The sequence below is a fragment of the Macaca fascicularis genome, chromosome 15 (assembly GCF_037993035.2).
Source record: "Macaca fascicularis isolate 582-1 chromosome 15, T2T-MFA8v1.1".
Lineage (NCBI taxonomy): Eukaryota > Metazoa > Chordata > Mammalia > Primates > Cercopithecidae > Macaca > Macaca fascicularis.
The window spans coordinates 126,015,893-126,029,104 of NC_088389.1; the positions used below are offsets into that span (position 1 = coordinate 126,015,893).

The following is a 13,212-nucleotide window of genomic DNA, read 5'->3' on the forward strand; positions in this document are numbered from 1 at the left end:
GTCACCCCTGTCTCCCCAGTACCGGGCACATCAAAAGTTCTTAATCCATATCTGACTAAACAATGAGTAGGTCTATGCCCTCCCTGGCGCTTGCTCTTCTGCCATACAGGAAAGTTTCCCATCTCCCCTTTCCCGGTCCAGACATCCACACTTCTCTGGAGTCATTTCCAAGAACTATGGGAAGGCTGAAGGGGCTGAGGCCAGTCACACAGCTGTGTGAGCCACAGCAAAGGATATGCTTTTGATTCCAAGTGCACTGAGCACCTTCCCTGTGCTGGACACTGGGCTGGGTGGTGGGAATGCCGTGGTGAGCAAAATGGGCTCAGCCTTGGGGCTCATAGGGTTTCTAGTCTGGTGGAGGAGAAAGATGATAACCAAATTCTCACACTAATAGACACAGCAACCCTCCATAATGGCAACGTGCAGGAGTTCTGAAAACATGTCACAATGGAGCCAAGCTAATCTAGCAACAAGGGGTCCACCTTTTATAGGTGATCCCAGTCTTCGAGCAAAGTCAATGAACTCTACCATTCACATAGGTTCGCTCTTTATTTTTTATTTTTAGTTTTTTAGAGACAGGGTCTCGCTCTGTCACCCAGGCTGGAGTGCAGTGGCACCATCAGGGCTCACTGTAGCCTTGAACTTCTGGGCTCAAGGGATCCTCCCACCTCAACCACCCAAGTAGCTGGGACCACAGGCACCACCATGCCCTGCTAATTTTTATTATTATTCTTATTTTGTAGAGACAGACTTGCTATGTTGCCCAGGCTGGTCTGAGCTCCTGGCCCCAAGGGATCCTCCCTGCTCAGCCTCCCAAAGTGTTGGGCTTGCAGGCGTGAGCCACCACGCCTGACCTGACTGTTGCAAGTCACACATCATCAAGACCAGCCCTTGATATTCCCACACTTCCCTCTCCCCTCACTTTTCATACCACATCATTCACAAATGCCATGAGCAATTAAACTGGCATGTTACAGGCAGAGGGCACATTTGCCTTGTCCTCATCACATATTCACCTGGTAGATTTTAAAGACTCCAAAGAGAGAAAAATACGTATAATGGGGTGAGATCCAAACAAATCTTCATACTTTGCAACAATACACAACAGGGCATCTAGACGTGTCCAGTGAATAACTTCCCTAAAATCCATAACCCAAAACCTCTTAATGGGATACCTTTTCACTCAGATTTTAAAACTTTGGGCAGCCAACATCCTCTAGAAATACGTTTTCTGTTAAATGAAACTGATAGTACAGGAAGTGCAGGACAGTAAGATGGCTTTCCGTCTTCTGTTTTAAATCATAAACTCCATGACAGAGAAAGTAGAAAAATACTTCTCATTTAAAAGTGAAGGGGAAGGCCAGGCGTGGTGGCTCATGCCTCTAATCCCAGCACTTTGGGAGGCCAAAGCGGGAGGATCACTTGAGGTCAAGAGTTCGAGATCAGCCTGTTCACCAACATGGTGAAACCCCATCTCTACTAAAAATACAAAAGTTAGCCAGGTGTGGTGGTACATGCTTGTAATCCCAGATCCTTGGGAGGCTGAGGCAGGAGAATTGCTTGAATCCAGGAGGCAGAGGCTGCAGTGAGCCTAGATCATGCCACTGCACTCCAGCCTGGGCAACAGAGGAAGACTCATTTCAAAAAGTAAAATAAAATAAAAATAATAAATAAAAGTGAAGAGGATACCCCATTTGCCTTGATGCAATGCATTTTACGATGCATTGCATACCTGTCTCAAAATATCTCATTACCCCATAAATATACACACCTACTATGTATGCACAAAAATTCAAACTAAATTTTGTAAACAGACATAAGGAAGTCAAGCCTTTTACTCAACAGGTTAGTTGGCTAACATCCACATGTAATAATGGAATGTATAATTGAAGTTTTCTAAGTGCCACCTAAAAAGGAAAATTAAAAGTCTCTCTTAACTGAAAAAATTTTTATTTCACTTTTTAATTTTTACACTTTTCTTGATTATTCCATGTAAGGTGAAACAGTAACTGTTTAAAAGACATACACAAAAGACATTTGTATATGTCTTTTGTATATGTCTAGTATATCAACAACCAGGCGTTTTTCTTTTCTTTTTTTTTTTTTTTGCAATTATATTTTCCCAACCACAGTTATGCTTGCTAGGCAATAGAACCATCACAGAAGAAAACATAGGCAGAATACTGGTAAGGAAAAACAAAGCTACAAGATACACAAACAAGACAAGCTTGGTTCCACATTCACTACTCATTTTCAAGCAGCAAGTATGAACTGAATGCACATTTTTTTGTTCAGCTAGAAAGGAGAGAAGGATTTTTATTGTTGTTTTTTCTTTTTTGGTTTGTTTTGAGTCAGTGCACGAATTTCTCTTTTCTTGTTTCGGCAGATGGACAAACGGATGGACCCTGCAGCCAGGTGGAATGTCAGAGATGGAGTGGAGACCCTGAGAGACTGATGGGCCTGGATCCTCTCCAGCCTCTCCGCTGCAGTGTCCACACAACTGCCCTGAGTGGTAGCATTTTGTTTAAACATTCCTGAGAGCTGAGCTGGATGAGTGCACTTGGGACACCCGGTGACAGGTACTTGCAAGAATGATCAGGGTCAGCCTCAATATAGGGAGAAATCCTGGGTATTTAAAAATACTTTTTTGATTCAGATCATGGTGTGATTGAAGAGCAACACTGTGTTGAGAACGGGAGGAAGGCAGAGCTGTGGTGCAGGCAGCTCTTCTCAACTCTAAAGCAAGGCTTGCTCACCAAGGTGCTCACTCATGTCTCTCATCCCTGCCCATATATAGCATTAAAAAATGAATAGGCCAGGTGCTGTGGCTCACGCCTGTAATCCCAGCACTTTGGGAGGTCAAGGCGGGTGGAATATGAGGTCAGGAGATCAAGACCATCCTGGCTAACACGGTGAAACCTCGTCTCTACTAAAAATAAAAAAATAAATTAGCCGGGCATGGTGGCGGACGCCTGTAGTGCCAGCTACTCGGGAGGCTGAGGCAGGAGAATGGCGTGAACCCAGGAGGCGGAGCTTGCAGTGAGCCAAGATTGCGCCACTGCACTCCAGCCTGGGCGACAGAGCAAGACTCTGTCTCAAAAAAAAAAAAAAAAAGAAAGAAAAAAAAAAGTGAACAAAAGGCCAGGCGCAGTGACTCATGCTTGTAATCCCAGCACTTTGGGAGGCCAAGATGGGCGAATCATGAGGTCAGGAGTTCAAGACCAGCCTGACCAACATAGTGAAACCCCATCTCTACTAAAAATACAAAAAATTAGCTGGGCGTAGTGGCACGCACTTGTAATCCCAGCTACTCAGGAGGCTGAGGCAGGAGAATTGCTTGAATCGGGGAGGCAGAGGTTGCAGTGAGCTGAGATTGCACCACTGCACTTCAGCCTGGGTGACAGAGCGAGACTCCCCTCTCACAATTAAAAAAAAAAAAAAAGAACAAACAAAAGATGGATGAAGAAAGAATTCAAAAGTAAAACAATGTAAGAAAGCAGAACAGAAATTTAAAGAGAAGAGAAAACCAAAGTCAACAGTTAAAAAAGACGGTGACAATAAATGTTTAGATTTCAAAATTTAAAAGCCCCAAGCAATGTCTATAATCCCAGCATTTTGGGAGGCCAAGAGAGGGTGGATCACCTGAGGTCGGGCGTTCGAGACCAGCCTGACCAATATGATAAATTTATCCACTAAAAATACAAAAATTAGCTGGCCTATGGTGTCACGTGCCTGTAATTCCAGCTCTCAGGAGGCTGAGGCAGGAGAATTGCTTGAACCCAGGAGGCAAGTAAGCCAGTTGCAGTAAGCCAAGATTGTGCCACTGTACTCCAGCCTGGGCCACAGAGGGAGAACCTGTCTCAAAATAATTAATTAATTAATTAATTAAATAAAATAATAAATAAAAGCCCCAAGGTAGGAAGAACCTGAAGACTGAGTACTCCTCAAGTGAAAGGCAATCTTTACAGAACAGTCTTCTTTTTTTTTTTTTTTTTTGGAGATAAGGTCTTGCTATGTTGCCCATGCGGGAGTGCAGTGGCTATTCACAGGTGCAACCACAGGACACCACAGCCTTAAACTCCTGGGCTCAGGTGATCCTCCTGCCTCAGCCTCCCAAGTATTTGGAACTACAGGCATGCACCACCATGCCTGACTCAGAACCTTACTCTTAAAGGTATTATCCAGGAATGTGGGGCAAAGACATGTGGGGGAAGGGACTTCCGTGCTATAATGGGAGTGGCTAACACCCGATGAATGCTGTGTTCTGAGCAGTTTGTATGCATTATCACATTAAATTCCTCACACCAAAGAAAAGAAAGAAGGAGATATTAGCCAGGAAACAGAAAAGAACACTCATAAAACACACAGCATTTTTTTAGCTCAGTATTAACAATGAAAAATAATTCCACTATTGAGGCACAAGTTACAAATCAGTAACATATTCCTATTGCTGTAGAAAAGGGGGTTTAGTCAGGTGTGTCATATGAGCACCAGAACATTTCACAGTGTCACAGCCAATTATCTGTCACAAGGAATTTCAGCTTCAGGATTTGCATTTCCTCAGATGAAGAAGCTGTGGACATTTGTGGTCATGAACTTTTGAGTGGCAATAGCCAAACAGGTCCAGTGCCTGAACAGGCAGCATCACTGTGAATTACCATTAAACTCGAATGCCAAATGCGGGTGTCTCACTCCACATCCCAGCAACACAACACAACCTCTATAACTTTCTGTACAACTTTACAATGGAATTGTATTTCAGTGACTATTTTGATACTGGATTAAACTTTCCAAAGAGGTACACAACATTCAGGTCTATTTTTCCTATCAGAAAGAATTATGCTGAATTTCAAAACCCATCACCACAGTGTTCAGCTTTAAGAAAATTAAACACACAGTAATCTTGCCAACGTCAATCAAAACCAAAACTTCAGAATGCCGTGGTGTTTATGCAGCCAATCTGGGTTCTAGATACCAATACCAGCTGTTTATCCCACGAACCATTCTTGCTAGGCTGAGGCTGTGAAAAATCACAAGACGATGTACAATTCTTTTTTTTTTTAATCTCACAAAAGGATTTATGTGGATGGTACAGGGTGACACTGAACAGATCGTGAGGCATGGCAGACATAGTTCTCTCCCTCCCCAGCATCTCCTGCCTCTCCCTGATTTCCCAATGTCCACAGAGTGAGACTGTCCCGAAGTCACTGCATGATGGGAGTGCTGTCTTTATAAGACACTTCACTCAGCGTATCCAACTCAGCAATTGCTTCATCAAATGCCGTGTTTACCAGGCTGCAGGCCTTTTCAGGAGAGTTTAGAATCCCATAGCAAAAGGCTGAGAAATTAAGTGCCAGACCCAGTCGAATTGGCTGTGTGGGTTGCCTATCTTTCTTACTAATTTCAGATGCTTCCTGGTAAGCTGCTGGGAGTTCAACAGAGCGGTTTGTTTATTGTCTCCAGACGCCACCCCAAAAAGATACCTGAAATGATCTCCTTTCATTTTCAAGAACACCTTGCTTTCAAGTTGTGTAGCATGGGGAGTAAGGGACCTGCCCAACCGCTCTGGAACCTCATTGCCGATGTCCAGCAGCTCTGCCTCTGTCTTCCACGGTACTCTTTGCCCATCTGCTGCTTCTCATTCCTCCCTGTTCCCTGCTCAGTGCTGGAGATGAGAATCCAGGAAGAACGGCGGGCACCCGCCATGTTCCTGTAGGTGGCAGAGGGCAGATTGCTGTCTTCAGTTGGGGGTGCATGCCCCTGTGGCATGGCTGCCTTCCCAGCTGCAGCCACATCATCACCGCACTCAGCCTGCTCAGCGGTCTTGGCTTTCTGTACCAGCACACTTTTTGTCACTCCCAAGCACAGCTCTGAGCATGGTGACCACCACCTTCCCAAGGCCACTCCTTGGGCCGCTGCGGTGATGGTAGCAGCGGCAGCTACCCCAGCTCCAAAACCAGCGGCAGCTGCTCCACTTCCCCAAAACAGCCTCTCTTTGATGAACTACTATCATGTCTTGCCTGGAGCACAGCACGTCTGAAAAACTAAATAAAAATGAGCAGAAACAAATGAGCCCCAAGTTGTCAACTCTGGAAAATTCTGAAGACTGCCAGCAGGTGTAATTTCCAGGTGTGAGAAAAATAGAGGTGTCCGGAAAAGGACGGGATGCAGCAACGAGGATGGTGAACTCAAAGGGAGCCAAGGCGTGCCTGGGCAGCCGGTAGCCATGGCAGGGCGAACGTGTGGGTGGTTCCTGTGTTCCTCTGAGTCCCTATATCACCAATAGGCCACACAGGATGGTCTGCCTCTAAATTTTAATCTCGAGGTGACCAGAGTGGCATTCGGACATCAGAGCACCGATAGCGGGCTGTTTCCGGCGACCCCCCACTCACCCCTGCATCTAACAAGCCCCATGGCTCTGGGCTGATGGTCATTCCTAAGAGTGATCCCAGCTCACCATAGGGTCCACACTCCATCTGTCCAAGAATAGCTGCCACCTCTTGGGCAGCCCAGGCTGGGAACACCCCGCCAGAGTGCGCATGTCTGACCGTATCATAGTTTGTCACAGCAGGAATAATTGAACTAGCTTTCCTTGGGCCTTTTTTGGATTTTCAGAAAGGTTAGGACATTCCATGTTTTTATTTCCTCCTTTCCCATTTCTCAAATGTGAAATTCAATTCTCCACCCCATGCAGTGTGAATTGTACAATGCAAGCCAACAGCGCCATCTAGTGTACGCCTCTCCAACTTCCGCAAAATGTGGCCAGACCTCCCGCACAAGGAGAGGTGCCAGGCATGTGATTTTATCCACCTGTCAATCAGACATGAGAAACAGGAGCAGAGACGGGAGGACCGCTTGAGCCAGGGAGGTCGAGGCTGCAGTGAGCCATGATTATGCCACTGCACTCCAGCCTGGACGACAGAGTGAGACCTAGTCTGGGGGAAAAAAAAAAAAGGAGAAGAAAAGAAGCATGAGGACCTAATTCATTTTTCAGTGTTAGAATAAATTACACTTATTTTCTGATAAAATTGCACATAACCTTTGAGCTACATATGCCCCATGTACCCTTCGTTTCCATGGTTAGCACAAGTGGTGGCGGACCGTGCCTGTTCCGTCCTGAGGCACATCAGGCATTCCCCAGAGCCCCCAGTTCCAGGAGGTGGGTCACAGGGGCCATGCGCAAGGTCTGAGCTCTGAGAGAGAAAATCCCCCTGGGGAAGATCATGATTACCCCAAATCACCATCGCGCTCAGCTCAGAATACGTTTGAGAGTTCAAGGAGGCACTCTGGGCTAAAGTGAAAGATCCATACTGGAGCCGGATCAAGTCGAAGAGGGATTTTTGTGTCAAGATCCAAGCATGCCTCACTGGGCCTGGCGATACTGCTCTGAAGTTATGCTCACTTTCTTATCTCCATGTGCTGGCTTTACTTCTCTTTCTTTGTCTCTTGGCTGGCTGAATTTCTGTGCTTCCTGGGCCACAAAGGAGAGCTGGCTTTCCACAGCTCCTGGGTTCCCCAGGGCTCTGTTCCAGGAAGTGAAGCCAGGGGCAGAAGCAGGGAAGACAGCGGCAAACAGCACAAAGTTAGGTAACCAGTGCAGTGCAGAACTCAGCGGAGTGCTAGCCCAGCCTATTTTCTCCCTCCTTTCGCCCCTTAGAGACTCGTTAATATAAAGACCCACTTCTGGGAATATCACACACCTGGGCCTGTCAGGGGGTGGGGAAAAGGGGAGGGAGTGCATTAGCACAAATACCTAATGTATGTGGGGCTTAAAACCTAGATGATGGGTTGACAGGTACAGCAAACCACCATAGCACATGTATACTTATGTAACAAACCTGCATGTTCAGCACATGTATTTTATTTAAAAATAAAAAATAAAAAAATAAAGACCCGCTCCTGCAATAAAGAGTTCCTGCATTCCACAGGCGTGTAAAATCGGTGCTTCCTCGGTCCTCTCAGTTTCCCCTTCCTCAGTACTGGCTTCGTTTATTCCTAAGGCCACTAGGCTCCCCCATCAGAGGGAAAGGTGACCACTCTGATGCCAGATCCAACACCTCCAAACTCTTGAACCCCCGCAGAAAGGAAAGATGGCCAGAAGGCAAGTGGAAAGCAGGCTTCTTTGGATGCCCTTCATTTTTACAGAAAGCTTATTTTTAAATAATCTTTCACATTAATCTGAAAGCATAGAGGTATAAAGCATCAGGAGAATCACAGGATTTTTCTTACTTTGAAAACTAAAAACAAGCAACATGCAAAACTGGGCAATGAGAGGAGGCTTAAAGAAACTAAATACATCCTGGTTATAGATAAAAAGAATCTCCAAAGTATCTCTCTTTCTGGCCTGAGGGGAAGGAAAATGAGCCCCTACAGGTGAGAAAGAGGAGGATGAATTCCCTACTATCTTTCTGCTTTCCTTTCTTTATAACCTAAGCAATACTGTGGTGGTGATTCAGTGGTTGCAGCTGGGCTAAGAGCAACAGTTACCAACAAGAAGCACCTTCAACTCTGAAGGAAGGAAACTCTTCTCTCTAACCCGAGAATCTATGGTTCCAGGAGTTTGGAGTGAATCTTCACTGCTCACTTTCTCTGTGTGCTTGTGCCACATGGCTCTGAACCAACAATAGAACTACAGCCCATTGGAGGAATTTGCGTATTGAATCTGACCTAGCTGATTGCCGTTTAAAACAACAGCAAAGCACATTGTCCTGATGCTTTAAACAAAACCCAGAGTCTCATAAGATAACATCCAAAATATCCAGGATATAATCCAAAATGGTTCAGCCTGTAAAGAACAAGGAAAATCTCAACTTGCAAGTGAAAACGACAGTTACATTTCAGAACTAAAAATACAAACACTAAAATTAAAAATTCACAAGATGATCTCAACAGCAGAATAGAAATGACAAAGGGAAAAGTCCACGAACTTAAAGATAGATCAATAAAAAGTATTCAATATAAACAACAGAGAAGAAAAATGATTGAAGAAAAATGAGCATAGCCTTAAGGATCTGTGTAACAATACAAAAAAAAAAAACCTAACATTTGTATCATTGGAGTTCTACTGAGAGAAGCATAAGAACAGAGTAAAAAATATATGAAGCCATGCGTCTCTTAATGACAGTACTACATTCTGAGACATGTGTCATTAGGCAATTTCATCACTGTGTGAACCACAGAGTGCACTTCCGCAAACCTAGATGATAAAGCCTACTACACACCTATGCTACATGGTATATCCTGTAGCTCTGAGGCCACATGCCTGTATAGCATGTTACTATACAGAATACTGCCGGCAATTGTATTACAATGGTAAGTGCTTGTATATCCAAACAGAGAAAAGGTGTAGTAAAAATATGGTAGAAAAGACAAAAAATGGTACACCTACATAGGGCACTTACCATGAATGGAGCTTGCAGGACTGGAAGTTGCTCTGGGTGAGCCAGTGTGTGATGGTGAGTAAATGTGAAGGCCTAGGACATTAATGTACACTATTGCTGACTTTATAAACACAGTACCCTTGGACTACACTGAATTTATTTTATTTTTTTATTCAGGCTGGGTTAAAAAATTGACAAAACCATTAATAGAGGTCCTCTCCAAGTATTGGGAAAGTGTTTCAGGAAGTACAAGCATACAATAGTTAAAAGATATGGCAGGGTGGACAGAAAGATGGGTTAGGTGCCTAAGATTTTTATGATAAAGTGTAGCAAGTTGCAAGATATGACCAGTGATTTCATGACTTGCACCTTGATGTCACACCTTGCAGTGGAGTGGAGAGAAAAGTCACCAGGTTAAAATAATCAAGGAACCATGAGTCACATTACAAAAATTAGCAGACTGCTCACGGGAAGCAGTGACAAGAAGCCAGAGGCTACATGAAGGGAGAGGATATGATGGACATCAGTAGAGTCACCGTGTGTGGTGGCAGGAGTCTCAAAGTCAAAGGCGTGTAACAAGGGAGAAGCGAGTGGAGGTGGGAACACAGATCAGAAGGGTGCTGACTGGCCGGGCGTGGTGGCCCACGCCTGTCATCCCAGCACTGTGGGAGGCCAAGGCGGGCAGATCACGAGGTCAGTAGACCAAGACCATCCTGGTTAACACGGTGAAACCCCGTCTCTACTAAAAATACAAAACATTAGCCGGGCACGGTGGTGGGCACCTGTAGTCCCAGCTACTTGGGAAGCTGAGGCAGGAGAATCGCTTGAACCTGGGAGGCGGAGGATGTAGTGAGCCGAGATCGCGCCACTGCACTCCAGCCTGGGCGACAGAGAGAGACTCCGCCTCAAAAAAAAAAAAAAAAAAAAAAAAAAATCAAGACACAGACATATGTATTAAGATTATTCTCACATTTTGCAAATCATTTTCCTTTCAGGGGATTTGCTGCCGAGTTTCAGTTTAGGGCACTGCAGTCAAACAGGAATCTGCAGCTAAGATAAAGTGGTTTTGGGAGACACAGGATATGAGAACCCCTGAACTGGGCTATCAAGCAGTGAGAGTTTGAGGGACCTATTATCTGGAAAGAATTACAAGAGAGCGAGCCTGGCATCTGCCTGGCTTTAGGTTCTTGATAGATTTGCCCAATCCTCATTTTTTTTGTAAGATTAGAAGCAAAAGAACCAAATAAAAGAGGTGCTTTCAGTGGTCTAAAAAGCTAAGCACAGCATTGGGAATTGTGGGTGCTGGGAGACAGAGATGGGAGTTCATGGCCTCTTTTTTTTTTTTTTTTTTTTTTTGAGACGGAGTCTCACTCTGTCGCCCAGGCTGGAGTGCAGTGGCACGATCTCGGCTCACTGCATCCTCCGCCTCCCGGGTTTATACCATTCTCCTGCCTCAGCCTCCCGAGTAGCTGGGACTACAGGTGCCCACCACCTCGCCCAGCTAGTTTTTTTTGTATTTTTTAGTGGAGACGGGGTTTCACCGTGTTAGCCAGGATGGTCTCGATCTCCTGACCTCGTGATCCGCCCGCCTCGGCCTCCCAAAGTGCTGGGATGACAGCGTGACCTCTTTTAAAGGAGATCCTGCTTGGAAAAATCACAATCTCTGGGGTTGTGACTTAAAAAGAGATGAGCACTGGGAAAGTCACTCGGCTGAAATGTAGTCTTGATTCAGTCCAGTGACTGACTGGATTAAGGTGGTCCTGTGACTGCCAGAAGAAACCAAGTACTCTCTGGAGAAGACAAGAACGCACAGCCAAGCTTGGGGATCAACGCAAACTCACCTGAAACATCCAGAAACAGCATCCCATGACCCAACGCCAAGAGAGACAAAGGACTGGGATCTATGCTACAATATATAAAAGAACTCTTGATATTTAAAAGGAAGAAAAGAGGAACCTCTCATTAAAGAGGAGGTATAGATGGACAATAAACATGTGAGACAATGTTTTACATCATTAGCCATCAGTTAAATGCACATAGCTATTAGAGAAACGTAAAAAAATGCTGACACCACCAAATGCCTGTTGAGAATACAGAGAATCTGGGGTGCTCACACATTGCTGGTAGGAATGTAAAATGGTACAACCAGTCTGGGGAATAATTTGGTAGATTAAAAATTGCTGGTGGGAATGTAAAATGGTACAACCAGTCTGGGGAATAATTTGGTAGATTAAAAACTAAGCATGTGATTTTTACAATGCAGCCGTTGCACTCTTGGGCTTTTATCTCAGATAAGTGAAGATTTACGTTCACATAAAAACCTGCACACACATGTTCATAGCAGCTTTAGGTGTCATCTGCCAAAACTAGTATCAGCCCAAATATTCTTAATCAGGTGAATGCTTAAGCAAGCTGTAGTATATCCACAACATGACATACTTACCCAGCAATAAAAAGGAACAAACTATTGGTATAAACAAGAACTGGGGTAAATCTCCAGGGAATTAAGCCAAGTGAACAAAGTTGAATCCCAAAATGTTAAACACTATGATTTCATTTGTATGACATTTTTTAAAGAAAATTTTAGAGATGGAGACAGATTAGTTGTTGCCAGGGGTTAGGGATAGTGGAGGGGGCATTGCAAGGAGGTCGGTGTGATTTTAAAGGCAAAGCACCAGAGAATTCGGAGGGGATGGAGCTGCCCTGGGTTGACTATGGTGGTGGATTCAGGAGATAAGACATGTGACATAGTCGTTGAGAGCTATGTGCACACAGGTACACACAAAATATAAATAAAACATGGAAAGTTTTAACAAGGCTGGTAGACTGGATCAATGTCAATGTCCTGGTTGTTATAGTTTTGCAAAATGTTACCACTGGGGGAAACCAGATAAATAATATATGTGATCTCGTTGGATTATTTTGGACTACCTACTGCCTGTGTATCTACAATTATCTCAATAAAAATTTCAAGAATTAAAAAATATGAATCATCACCTACTTGTATTTACACACAACAGGAATTCTATGTAGAAATTGAAGTAAATGGAACACGACTACAAACAATAACATGAATATATTTCACTAACATAATGCTGAACAAAATAGTATACATAGTACGATTTCACTTATAAAAAGGTTTAAAAAAGATATAAAACTAACATAGTTTGGCAAGATGGGAGGAAAGGATTATGACTGGCAGAAGATACAAGAAGGCTTTGGGGTGCTGATAATTCTCTTAAGAATTAATCTGCTTGGTGGTTTACTTTGGAAAAATACGTAGAGCTAGACATTCATCATCTATGCACTTTTTAGTTTGCTACACTTCAATGAATGTACATATAGGGAAGAAAGAAAAATATATCATCAAACAAATAAGCAAACAAAACAAGCAAACAAAAAAGAACAATCTTGCCAACAAAAACAAATCTTCAGAAAGAAATACATATGCCGGGCACAGTGGCTCATGCCTGTAATCCCAGCACTTTGGGAGGCTGAGACAGGAGAATCGCTTGAACCCAGGAGGCAAAGGGTGCAGTGAGCTGAGATTGCGCCACTGCACTCCAGCCTGGGTGACAAAGCCAGACTCCGTCTCAAAAAAAGAAGAAGAAAGAAGGAAGAAGAAGAAGAAGGAGGAGGAGGAGGAGGAGGAAAGAAAGAAGAAGAAGGAAAGAAAGAAGGAGATTAATTTAGTTGCTGTACATCATTCACAGAAATATTGCTTTTTTCAATTGGTGTGTAACATTGCATGAGTTACTTCACATGTAATGACGGTTGTTTGTCTTCCTTTGAAGAATCTGGTACTCTGTGCTGCCTAAGGTGAGAACGTTGG

At 44.1% G+C, this 13,212-nt stretch overlaps 1 pseudogene; it reads right to left on the reverse strand.

Moving 5' to 3' along the window:
• Window positions 1-5,048: 5,048 nt before the first annotated feature.
• On the reverse strand, window positions 5,049-6,476 carry LOC102122578 (14-3-3 protein beta/alpha-like; annotated as a pseudogene).
• Window positions 6,477-13,212: the final 6,736 nt, after the last annotated feature.